The sequence below is a fragment of the Ambystoma mexicanum genome, chromosome 14 (assembly GCF_040938575.1).
Source record: "Ambystoma mexicanum isolate Mex_15411 chromosome 14, UKY_AmexF1_1, whole genome shotgun sequence".
Lineage (NCBI taxonomy): Eukaryota > Metazoa > Chordata > Amphibia > Caudata > Ambystomatidae > Ambystoma > Ambystoma mexicanum.
The window spans coordinates 54135478-54146703 of NC_090940.1; positions in this window are offsets into that span (position 1 = coordinate 54135478).

Below are 11226 nucleotides of genomic sequence, written 5' to 3' on the forward strand. Positions count from 1 at the left end.
TAGATAGATAGATAGATAGATAGATAGATAGATAGATAGATAAAAAAAGATAGACAGATAGATCAGATATACAGACAGATAGCTAGATAGATAGATAGATATACAGATAGATAGATAGATAGATAGATAGATAGATATACAGATAGATAGATAGATAGATAGATAGATAGATAGATAGATAGATATACAGATAGATAGATAGATAGATAGATAGATAGATAGATAGATAGATAGATAGATAGACACAGATAGATATAGGTAGGTGGATAGATAGATACAGATAGATAGACAAGATAGATAGACAAGATAGATAGATATACAGATAGATATACAGATAGATAAATAGATAGATAGATATACAGATAGATAGATAGATAGATAGATAGATAGATAGATATACAGACAGATAGATAGATATACAGACAGATAGATGGATAGATAGATAGATAGATAGATAGATAGACAGACAGACAGACAGACAGGCAGATAGACAGATAATTATTCAGACAGATATATATACAGATATATAGATATATATACAGATAGATAGATAGATAGATAGATAGATAGATAGATAGATAGATAGATAGAGATAGACAGGCTGATAGATAGATAGACAGATAGATAGATAGATAGATAGATAGATAGATAGATAGATAGATAGATAGATAGATAGGCAGACAGGCAGATAGATAGATAGATAGATAGATAGATATATAGATAGACAGATAGATCGATAGATAGAGATAGATAGACAGGCAGACAGGCAGATAGATAGATAGATAGATAGGCAGATAGATAGATAGATAGATAGATAGATAGGCAGACAGGCAGATAGATAGATAGATAGATAGATAGATAGATAGATAGATAGATAGATAGATAGATAGATAGATAGATAGATAGATAGATATACAGATAGATAGATAGATAGATAGATAGATAGATAGATAAATAGATATTCAGATAGATAGATATTCAGACAGATAGATATATAGATATATATATACAGACAGACAGACAGATAGATAGATAGATAGATAGATAGATAGATAGATAGATATAGACAGGCAGATAGATAGATAGATAGATAGATAGATAGATAGATAGATAGATAGATAGATAGATATACAGACAGATAGATGGATAGATATACAGATAGATAGATAGATATACAGACAGATATATAGATATATATACAGATAGATAGATAGATAGATAGATAGATAGATAGATAGATAGATAGATAGATAGATAGATAGATAGATATAGATAGGCAGACAGACAGGCAGACAGGCAGATAGATAGATAGATAGACAGACAGACAGATAGATAGATAGATAGATAGATAGATAGATAGATAGATAGGCAGATAGACAGACAGACAAATAGATATACAGACAGACAGATAGATATACAGATAGACGGATAGATAGATAGATAGTTAGATAGATAGATAGATAGATAGATATACAGACAGATAGATATACAAATAGATATACAGATAGATAGCCAGACATGTACACATACAGACAGACAGACAGACAGACAGACAGATAGATAGATAGATAGATAGATAGATAGATAGATAGATAGATAGATAGATAGGCAGATAGACAGACATACAACTAGATAGATATACAGACAGACAGACAGATAGATAGATAGATATACAGACAGATAGATATATAGATAGATAGATAGATAGACAGACAGACAGACAGACAGACAGACAGACAGACAGATAGATAGATAGATAGATAGATAGATAGGGCAGACAGACAGACAGAGAGAGAGAGGGAGAGAGAGAGATAGATAGGACAGACAGACACGTGTATGGATAGAGATGCAGATAGATACCCCCAACGATAAACAGATAGACTCAACAGAGAGACAGAGGGTCAAGTCGCTGAGAGCACTCCCTATCGCGCCCTCGCCCGTTCAGGACACAGAAGGAAAACCCTTCACTTGAAAGGAGCGTGTGGTTTTAAAATGACACCGCGCGCAACGCTTTTCGGGTGGTTGCCCAGTGATAGGGTCGTGAAACGCCCAATGGAGGAGCTGTGGGCCACTGGGTACGCCCAGGGGGTGTCCTGCGCCGGGAGCCGTCTGCGGGCAGGCCACGTCTGCCAGCACGCCCGAGAATGGCACACGAGTCCCCACTGCTGAGCGCTCACGAAGAGAAAGGAGCTGCAAAGCGAACTGGTAATTTCGTCGAGTGCAAACGAGTGCAGCACAATGTGCGGCGGCAAATGATCGGTTGCAAAAATAACGGGCTAGCCATGTTTGCCTTTTAATATTTAATAAAGCCAGCGCACGCTCCTTTTAATGGCTGCAAATCACACGCTGCTAATGTGAACTATTACGCCTGGAAAGTACAGTTGGAAACAACGATGCGAGTACCCCAGGCCGATTGGCGCAGAGGTGGTGCAGCGCCCGCATCATACCCGCATTCATGTTCCTGTACAGGCCGCTCTGCGGAGAAAAGGAAGCGCCATCGGTGAAAGGCTGGTCCACAGCGCACCTGAAACTAGCTGCACGGATGTTCTGCCAAAAGCGATGAAAGGAGTACCGGCTAATGTGCCACTCCTTAGAATTCACGAAGAACAATAGTGCAACAACAGCCACAAATACAATAATGACATGACGACGAGCCCAATCCTGGTACTAGTGAATACTGCACGTCATCTATAATGGCAAGGAAGCGCCCTCCGGGGCGCATCCGAGGTGAACGCTCGCTGCCAGTATTGCTATTATTGCGGTCACGGATGATAAGACACACCTCCAAGGGGTGCCATCGGTTGAGGGGTGTGCTTCTCAGATATGTGTTATTTTCCTAGCGCCATCCTTGTGGCGGCAAGTCTGACCGCGCAAATCAATGATGGAGCTTACACATGGCATGCTGCCCCCCCTTGCCGCCCTCTGTATCACGCAGGGATTGCTCTTCCATGTCCCCCGAAGGAAGCCTTCAGCCCGCGGGACAGCAGCCAGGGACCAAAACCAGAAGCACATGTCGCCCCCACCCCAGCAGGGCGTCCAACTGTTATCGCACCCACAATTCGGGGAGCTCGCGGATATCTGCCAATGCACGAACAATGGCATGCGAAGGAACACGAACTTCGTGTGTGAATAAGAAACGGAGTGTTTTCAACTGTTCGTGTAGTGGAAATGATTCGTGTCATTACCACATCCTCGTGAGTAGCTCGTGGGGTTAAGCCAGAACTTTGCAAGTTTCCCCATGACAGGTAAATCGGGCGTTCATAGCAGCTAGTTAGAACAGCGCCTAGAAGATTCGGCAGTCCGGCGTTAGCACCATCATTAAAACGTTATGTAATTTCTATTACTATTATTGTTACTTCCAATACCGTATCTCTCGATCTAGCTATATGCGCACAGATAGCTAATATTTGTTGCCAACTAGTGACAGCCACATTTCGTTGAGCGAAGAGTTCCACGAATACACCCTGCTCTAGAACTCCCAGCAAAACGCTGCCCTCTCAATGTAGCCCTCGCCCGATCTCTGTAGGACAAGCCCATGCTCTTTCCGAAAAGGCCCAGCAGCTGTGCACGCTTCTAAGCACTACTGTGCGCGCCAGCCACTGAGCACGACGCCGCCGGTCCCAAAGCACTGCATTAAACACATACAACAAATATATCCAACGTATGCACACGCCGTACCCCCTCTCCTCTCGCAAAGGATTTCTCATCACCATTTACTTGTCTCTGCACCACAGGGGTGCGAATATAATCCGACATCGCATTCGAAGAAATACGATGGGAGTGCAGGGGCCCGTGTGTACACCGCGACGAGGTCCCACTACAGGGAGATAGCAAGTGACAGAGCAGCATAGCGCCACGCCACTAAACACAACCCTCAGAGCAGAGAAGCCATGTGAAAGGGGACCAGTGTGCTCTACACATGCTGCAGAACACGCCCTAGCGTAGGCTAGCGAAAAACAACACAACATAGACCTGGTAACACAGCGTACTATATAACACAGAGCAGCATTATAAATACACCAGCATGATATTTCAAAAGTTAGATGTCGCTAGCGAGCATTTTTACCTTTGAGGATTTTCTTTATTTCTGCCATTTCCTGACCTTTCCCGGACCCCTTTGGTCAACTTCGGCTCATTTTTTTTCTTTCGAAAGTGACTGAAAATGGACACAACAAAATATAACATGACATTGCATAGTACCTAACACCACATAGAGTAGCATAGTTTAGCATACGAGAACACAACACAGGTAAGAGCACACCCGTTCAAAACTTAAAATGCGATAGAATGTCACATAACAACACATAGCATAACAACGCATAAAGTAGCATAGCTTAGCATACGAGAACACAACACAGGTAAGAGCACACCCATACAAAACTTAAAATGAGATCGAATGTTACATAACCAGTCATAGCATAACAACGCATAAAGTAGGATAGCTTAGCATATGAGAACACAACACAGGTAAGAGCACACCCAAATGCGACAGAATATTTCATAACAATGCATAAAGTAGCATAGCTTAGTATAACAAAGTTACCGTAATGACTACCTTACTCCTAGTCCATAGTCTCCTTTCCTCCATACTTGTGGGACATTCCGTCCTTTGGGACGGGACCAAAGCACTTTTGTAAAAAAGCATCCAAAATGTTTGATTTTTGTCCTTCTTTTATTTTTATGTGGAGTACCGCATGTGGCCGTGACCCCGCCCTCCTGAACTCCGTCCCGCGCATCGCCATTCAGTCCTTTTCTATCGCCAGGTCTGAGACCATTTAAGCAATAATAGAGGATACTTTTTAGAGGGGACGGCGGGTGGGCGAATGTAGGAAAGGGGACTATGTACTAGGAGTAAGGTAGTCACTACGGCGAGTAACTTTGTTATACTCATACGTCCTGTCCCCTTTCCTCCATACTTGGGAGAGATTCCCAAGCATGCACTACAGTTAGTTCGGGTAGATTAAAAAAAAACCTTTACTGGAATACATTCTTAAAAGGAATAAATTCTTAAGAACAGCCTGGCCAAGCTGGGCATCAGCCCTGGAGCTCAGGTCCAAGCAGTAATACTTACAAAAAGCAGATGGGGAAGCCCACGTAGCCGCCTTGACGATGGTTTCCCAAGGGACATACCTTTGGAAGGCAACAGCAGCCGCTTTGCCACGTATAAAATGAGCATGGATGCCTTTCGGAGGTTGAAGGCCTTGAATGCTATCGGCCTCTGAAACACATGAGGACATCCATCGGGAGATAGTTGCTTTGGAAGCCGGTTTCCCTTTCGGGTCTCCGAATGTGACAAAGAATTGTGAGGAGCCCCTGAGTTCACTGGTTCTATCGAGGTAAAATTTCAGGGCACGCCTGACATCCAAGTTGTTTAAGACTCTCTCGGGATCCGATGTCAAATTAGGAAAAAAGACAGGTAAGGCAATAGATTGGTTCAAATGAAAATCGGTAATCACCTTTATTTATTTATTTATTTATTTGCATTTTTAAAGCGCTCACACAGCCCGCAGGCAGCTTAGGCAGGAAGGAAGGATGAGTGCGAAGCACAACCTCATCCTTATGGAAAGTGAGGAACGGATGTTCCACAGAAAGAGCTTGGAATTAACTTACTCGCCTCACCAATGTCACTGCGATCAGAGAAGCGACCGTCCAAGAAAGGAATTTGAGATCGGTAGTGGCCTTGGGTTCAAATGGTTTATGGCATAACACAGTAAGGACCACATTCAAATCCCATTTGGGATGAGGGGTACGAACCGCCGGGAAGAGATGAAGAAGACCCAAAAAATAACATTCAAAGAGCGGATTAGTCAATGAAAAGGAACATCTGTCCATGGACAGGTAGGCCGCAATGGCAGATAAATAAGTCCTGCAAGACAAGACATGAATGCCCGAAGCTGCGAGGTGAGACACAAACGATAGAACAGTGTCAACCGTAGCGTGCCTTTGGTCAAGCTGTTTATAGCTAAGCACCAATGGCAAAAACAGAGCCATTTGCTCCTATATTGAGCCCTCATAGAAGGTTTTCTGACTGCTTGGGTAATGCGCATGTTGTCCTCGGGACAAATTAAACTGTGCTAAAGTTCTGAATTCAGGCACCAGGCTGCCAAGCTGAACGATTGCGGGGAGGCGTGCCACAGCTGGTGATTGCTCTGGTGAAGAAGGTCGGGAATCAGCAGCAATCTGTTCGGAGGAAGAACTGACAGATGCTGAAGTTCCGAAACCCAGAACCTGGCTGGCCACCAAGGAGCCATGAACAGGAGAGTGCAAGTCGATGCATTCCTGAGCTTGCCGAGTGAGCGATGAAACAGAGGCAGCGGAGGAAAGGCATAAGTCTTCATGCTGCGCCAAGGAATCTCGAGAGCGTCTCCCAGGGAAGAAACCCCGAGACTGTCTCTGGATGCATGCAGAGGAAGTTTCCTGTTTGTAAAAGCCGCAAAGAGGTCCACTTCTAGAGTGCTCCATTGGCGAAAAAAGGTGGAGAGAACATCTGTGTTCAATTCCCACTCGTAACTGGCTGCTGACTGGCAGCTGAGTGAGTGCAGCTACATTGATGTGACCTTGGATGTGTACAGCTGGAGCCAAACCATGTGCTGGATGTCCCATTCTCAAATCTTTATGGCTAGGTCCACAAGGAGAGGTGACTTGGTGCCACCCTGCCTGTTGATGTAAAACATTGCCACAGAATTGTCTGTGTGAATACAGACTACATTGTTCGTGATAGACAATTAAAAAAACAGCCAGGATGGAACTGGGATTATCTTGGAATCCGGGTCCCAAACATGAGGCCAAGAGCTCCGAAGAGCTAGCTGAGTACGCCTCATCTTCAGACGAGCAGGAGGAAGGGCTAGCACGCAAGAAACCATGAGGCCCAGAAGTCTTTGGAACCACCAAGCCGTCATGTGCAAAGACTGGAGGAAGAGCTGACAAGTGGATGATAGCTCCACAATACTGTCCACGGTTAGGAACACCTTGGTACTGACCGTATTCCAAAGGAAACCCAGGAAAATCAGGTTGTGAGAGACCGTCATGGAAGATTTAAGCCAGTTCACCGACAGCCAAAGGTGGAACAGGAGGTGGAGGAGAGGCTGGAGATTGATCAATGCCGTCTGTGGGCCTGCGAAGGAGCCAATCGTCCAAATATGGATATACACAAATGCCCTGTAGCCTAAGGAAAGCTGCGATGACCGACATCATCTTCGTAAAGACATGCAGGGCCGAGCTGAAACCAAAGTGGAGCACACAGAACTGGAATTGGTCCTCTCCCAGGGAGAACTGCAGATATTTCCGGTGTGGGCTCCATATCAGGATGTGCATGTATGCGTCCTGAAGCTCCACTACACTGAGCCAGTCGCCCTTCCAAAGAGAGGACTTTATTTGGCAAACAGTGATCATCTGGAACTTCTCTTGGGGAAGAGAAAGACTGACTGGGAAAGATCGAGGATAGTGCGCAGGCCAGCCTGGTTGGGTTTGGGCACTGTGAACAGACGGGAGTAGAAGCCCTCCCCTTGCTCCCTGAGGGGAACAGGTTCCACCGCTCTGAGCTCTAAAGGTTTCTGTACCTTGGCTCTGAGAGAGGGCGACCCGATCTGCTGGAAGGGATGGTTGAAGGGCGGGGTATTGGGGAGGGGCAAGCAAAAGCCCGCCCGAGCGATGGACAAAACTCACTGGTCTTCGGTGATGGTCTACCACGCCTCCAAATGAGACGAGATTTGTTTTCCCAACGGAGTCTCGTGCAACCGACAAAAAATATAATTTAGAGGATTTGTCGTCAGAGAGACTACCTGTCCCTGGAGAGGAGGCTGATGGCAGAGAGAAAAACCAACCACCTTGCCATTTTTGCTTTCGGCGGGGCCCGACAACCGGAGATTCAGTTCGGCGTGCACAGCGATCCTGAAACCCCCTGAATCCAGAGAAGGACCGAGTCTGGGACCCTGACTTCTGTGTGTAAGGGGCCTTAGCTGGAGCTTTTGCCAGGAACAATAAAGATTTAGCGGTTTGGGTACTCACCTTAGTCTTTTTGAGTTCCTCACCCGTAGAGGAATGGAACAATTCCTTGCCATCAAATGGAAGGTTGAGTACTTTATCTTGCACTTCCTTTGAGAACTTCGTCGCGTGGAGCCACGCTTGGCGGGAGATGTCAACCCCGACCATAAGGCCTCGAGCAGAGTTATCTACATGGTGTGCCGCAGCTTTCAGTAAATCCTGTGGCAACACTTTGGCATCTGACAAACTGGCTTTAGAGTCGTCTAACCTATCTGCAGGAATACATTCCTGGAAATTGGCTAGCTCCTTCTACAGCCTCAGATTGGCTGCTGCCAGGATGAGCTTGGTGTTAGCTTGACGAAGTTGGAGCGCCGAATTGGAAAATACTTTCTTGCCAAAGACGTCAAGAAGCTTATCCTCTTTGGAGAGGATGTGGGCCACTGCTGTGGAAGATGCAGAGGCCGGTTTGGACTGGAGGGTGGCTGCTACCACCGCAGTTGATGAAGGGAGCGGACAAGGCTATCTCTTCCGAGGCGTGAAGCTTGTAACGAGCGCCAATCCTCTTGTTCAGATGCAGCCCGGTATGGGGTTTATCCCAGACCTTACGAGCCTCAGCCAAGATGTCCTTCTGGAAGAACAGGCCAGTGCGAGGTGATAGAGTAAAAGCTCCAGAAAGTACCCCTTCCCGTGGAGCGGGGGCCTCAGGTACTGGAAAATCAAGCAGGGCCATCATATCCAGGACCCAGTCATGGAATGCTCTAACAGAGTGGGGGTGCTCATCGCTGTCCTGATCCTCTTGAGGCTCATCCAGCGAAGCAGAAACAGAAGACTGGTCCATTGCGTGTAGAACCTCAGGTTTTAAAGTGTTATCCTGCACCACCGGTCTTCTCTATTGGAGAAAGCGAGGGCAGAGGAGGGAGTGATGGAGGAGGTCTGGCAGGAAGAGGTGGAGGTGTTGGCACCACCGAGACGTGCATAGGAACAGCCGGAACAGAAGGCTGGACAGGTGGTTCAGGGTACATTTCCCTGAAAAGACCTTAAAAATACGCCCTCATGGGGTCAGAGTGCATGAGTGTCTGAAACCTCCCAAAAAATGCATCCTCAGATGAAGGTCTATGCGCTGGAGTAGGCAGAGGCTGCTCGTGAGGGGCATACCCCCATTAACGCAATGAGGATGGTTGCCAGCAGGGCCCACCACCGGCCAGATCAGTGGCGTGGAACCAGGAGGGAGCGAGACAGTATGAGGCGAATCAAGGATGGAACAGGTTTTTGTTGACCACATAGCGTGGAAAAGGCTGCTCTGCCCCAAAAGAAGTGCTCCCAGCACCAGACGTCGTCAACGTTGGTGTAAGAGAGGTATCCAAAATGGCTGCCATGGACCATGGAGGTTGGGCCGCCATTTTGTCAACACCTTAGGAGAACTGCGTCACAGGAGAAGGTGAGGCAATTGTCTCCTCAGGGGAGTCAGGGGGATTAAGTAACGCTTTAGCCTTGAAACAAGGATCCTCGGCTGAGCCGATGCTGGCAGATCTTGGACATCTTAGGAACTGCCCCAGAATTAGCCTCCAGTGGAGGAACCTCAGCAGAGCCGGTACTGGAAGGCATGTGGTTTGTGACAGCCTTCTTTGCTCCCTCGACAGAACCATTACCACCACGACCGTGAGCGTGGAACGGTCGAGGAACGTACCTCACTGACAAGACCCTCAAAGAGGATTCCTAAATTCTGTTGGTGCTGGATTTAACCCCAAGAAGAGAGGCCTTGAGCCCTGACTCAGGTGTGGAAAGCTCCAGAAATGGAGACCTCAGCGTGTACCCCGATATCGGTGTGGAAAGGTCCAGAAATAGAGACCTCAGGGCGAACCCCGGTATCCAGAGCCACAGAAGAACTGGGCTGAACTTTAGCACCCAAATGGTGAACCTCAGAACAGTGTCCAGTTTTGGCAGGTCCACTGCGGGAACCCTGGGAGACCACTCTGGTGCTCGTATTAGGCCCCTTGTGAGGCACCTCAGGGGAACACCTGGTAACAGAGCTACTCAACACCCTCCCGGTCCTGGAAAACCCCGGGAAGGAGTCCCCTGGCCAGGGCTCCCTAAAAAGTAAAGAACTTACTGGGAGTTTCTTCTTTTCGTTGATGAAGAGCTGAAAATGTGGTGGAGAAACGCATTGAAACACCTCCTTCCACCAAAGAAGCCGACGTTGGAGTGCCCGTACGGAGAGGGAATCGCAATAGAAGCATGAGTTCCCGCGATGGTCTGGGCCTAGACACTCTAAGCAAAGAGAGTGGGGATACGCCCTCGCGAAACGACATTCGTATGAAGAACAGGACACGAATCCAAGATGCCCCGGCATAGACGGAGGACTAGATGACCGTGGAACCGGAGCAGGAAGGGAGAACAAAGGGAATAAAAAGAAAAAAAATCTCAGTGATGCTAGTGGGCCCAGCCTCAACTGCGCGGAGAAAAGGGCTGAATGGCGATGTGCGGGGCGGAGCTCAGGAGGGCGGGGTCACGACCACGTGCGCTACCCCACGCAAAAATAAAAGGTGGACAAAAATCAAACATTTTATGCTTTTTTACAAAAGTGCTCTGGTCCCGTACCGAAGTACGGAATGTCCCACAAGTATGGAGGAAAGGGGACGGGGCGTAGGAGTATAACAGACAACAGCACAGGTAAGAACACACCCTTACAAAACATAAAATGCTATATCATATTACATTACAATATATAGCATAACAAAGTAGCGTAGCTTAGCATACGCGAACACAACACAGGTAAGAGCACACCTGTGCAAAACATATGAAGCAATATATTACACGTTCACACCCCAGTTAGGGAGCTCCTTCCCCCACAATGAATGTGGTGCACAATAAAGCGCTTTAGATTTTTTTAAAGAGTTCAATGTGGTAATACCGCCAACCTGTCTCGAACGCAACCCCAACAAATACACGGTGCCACAATGGACTAGGAACCAGGCCGGTGTGCATTAAGAAGATATTTATCAATTAATTTGTTTAGCCAAATATCGCACAGCGATTGCATCAGCCACCAATATTGTGGCAACATAAAAACACAATGGGCCTCATTACGAGTTAGGCGGTAATCAGCAATTACCGGCATGCCAGTACAAACGTGTCCTGGTAGTACTGCTGCCGTAATCAGCGTCTGATTTATGAGTCAGCGTGCATGCGTGTATCGGCATGCCGGTAACGGATGTAGCACCATGCCGGTAATGTCCCTAAACC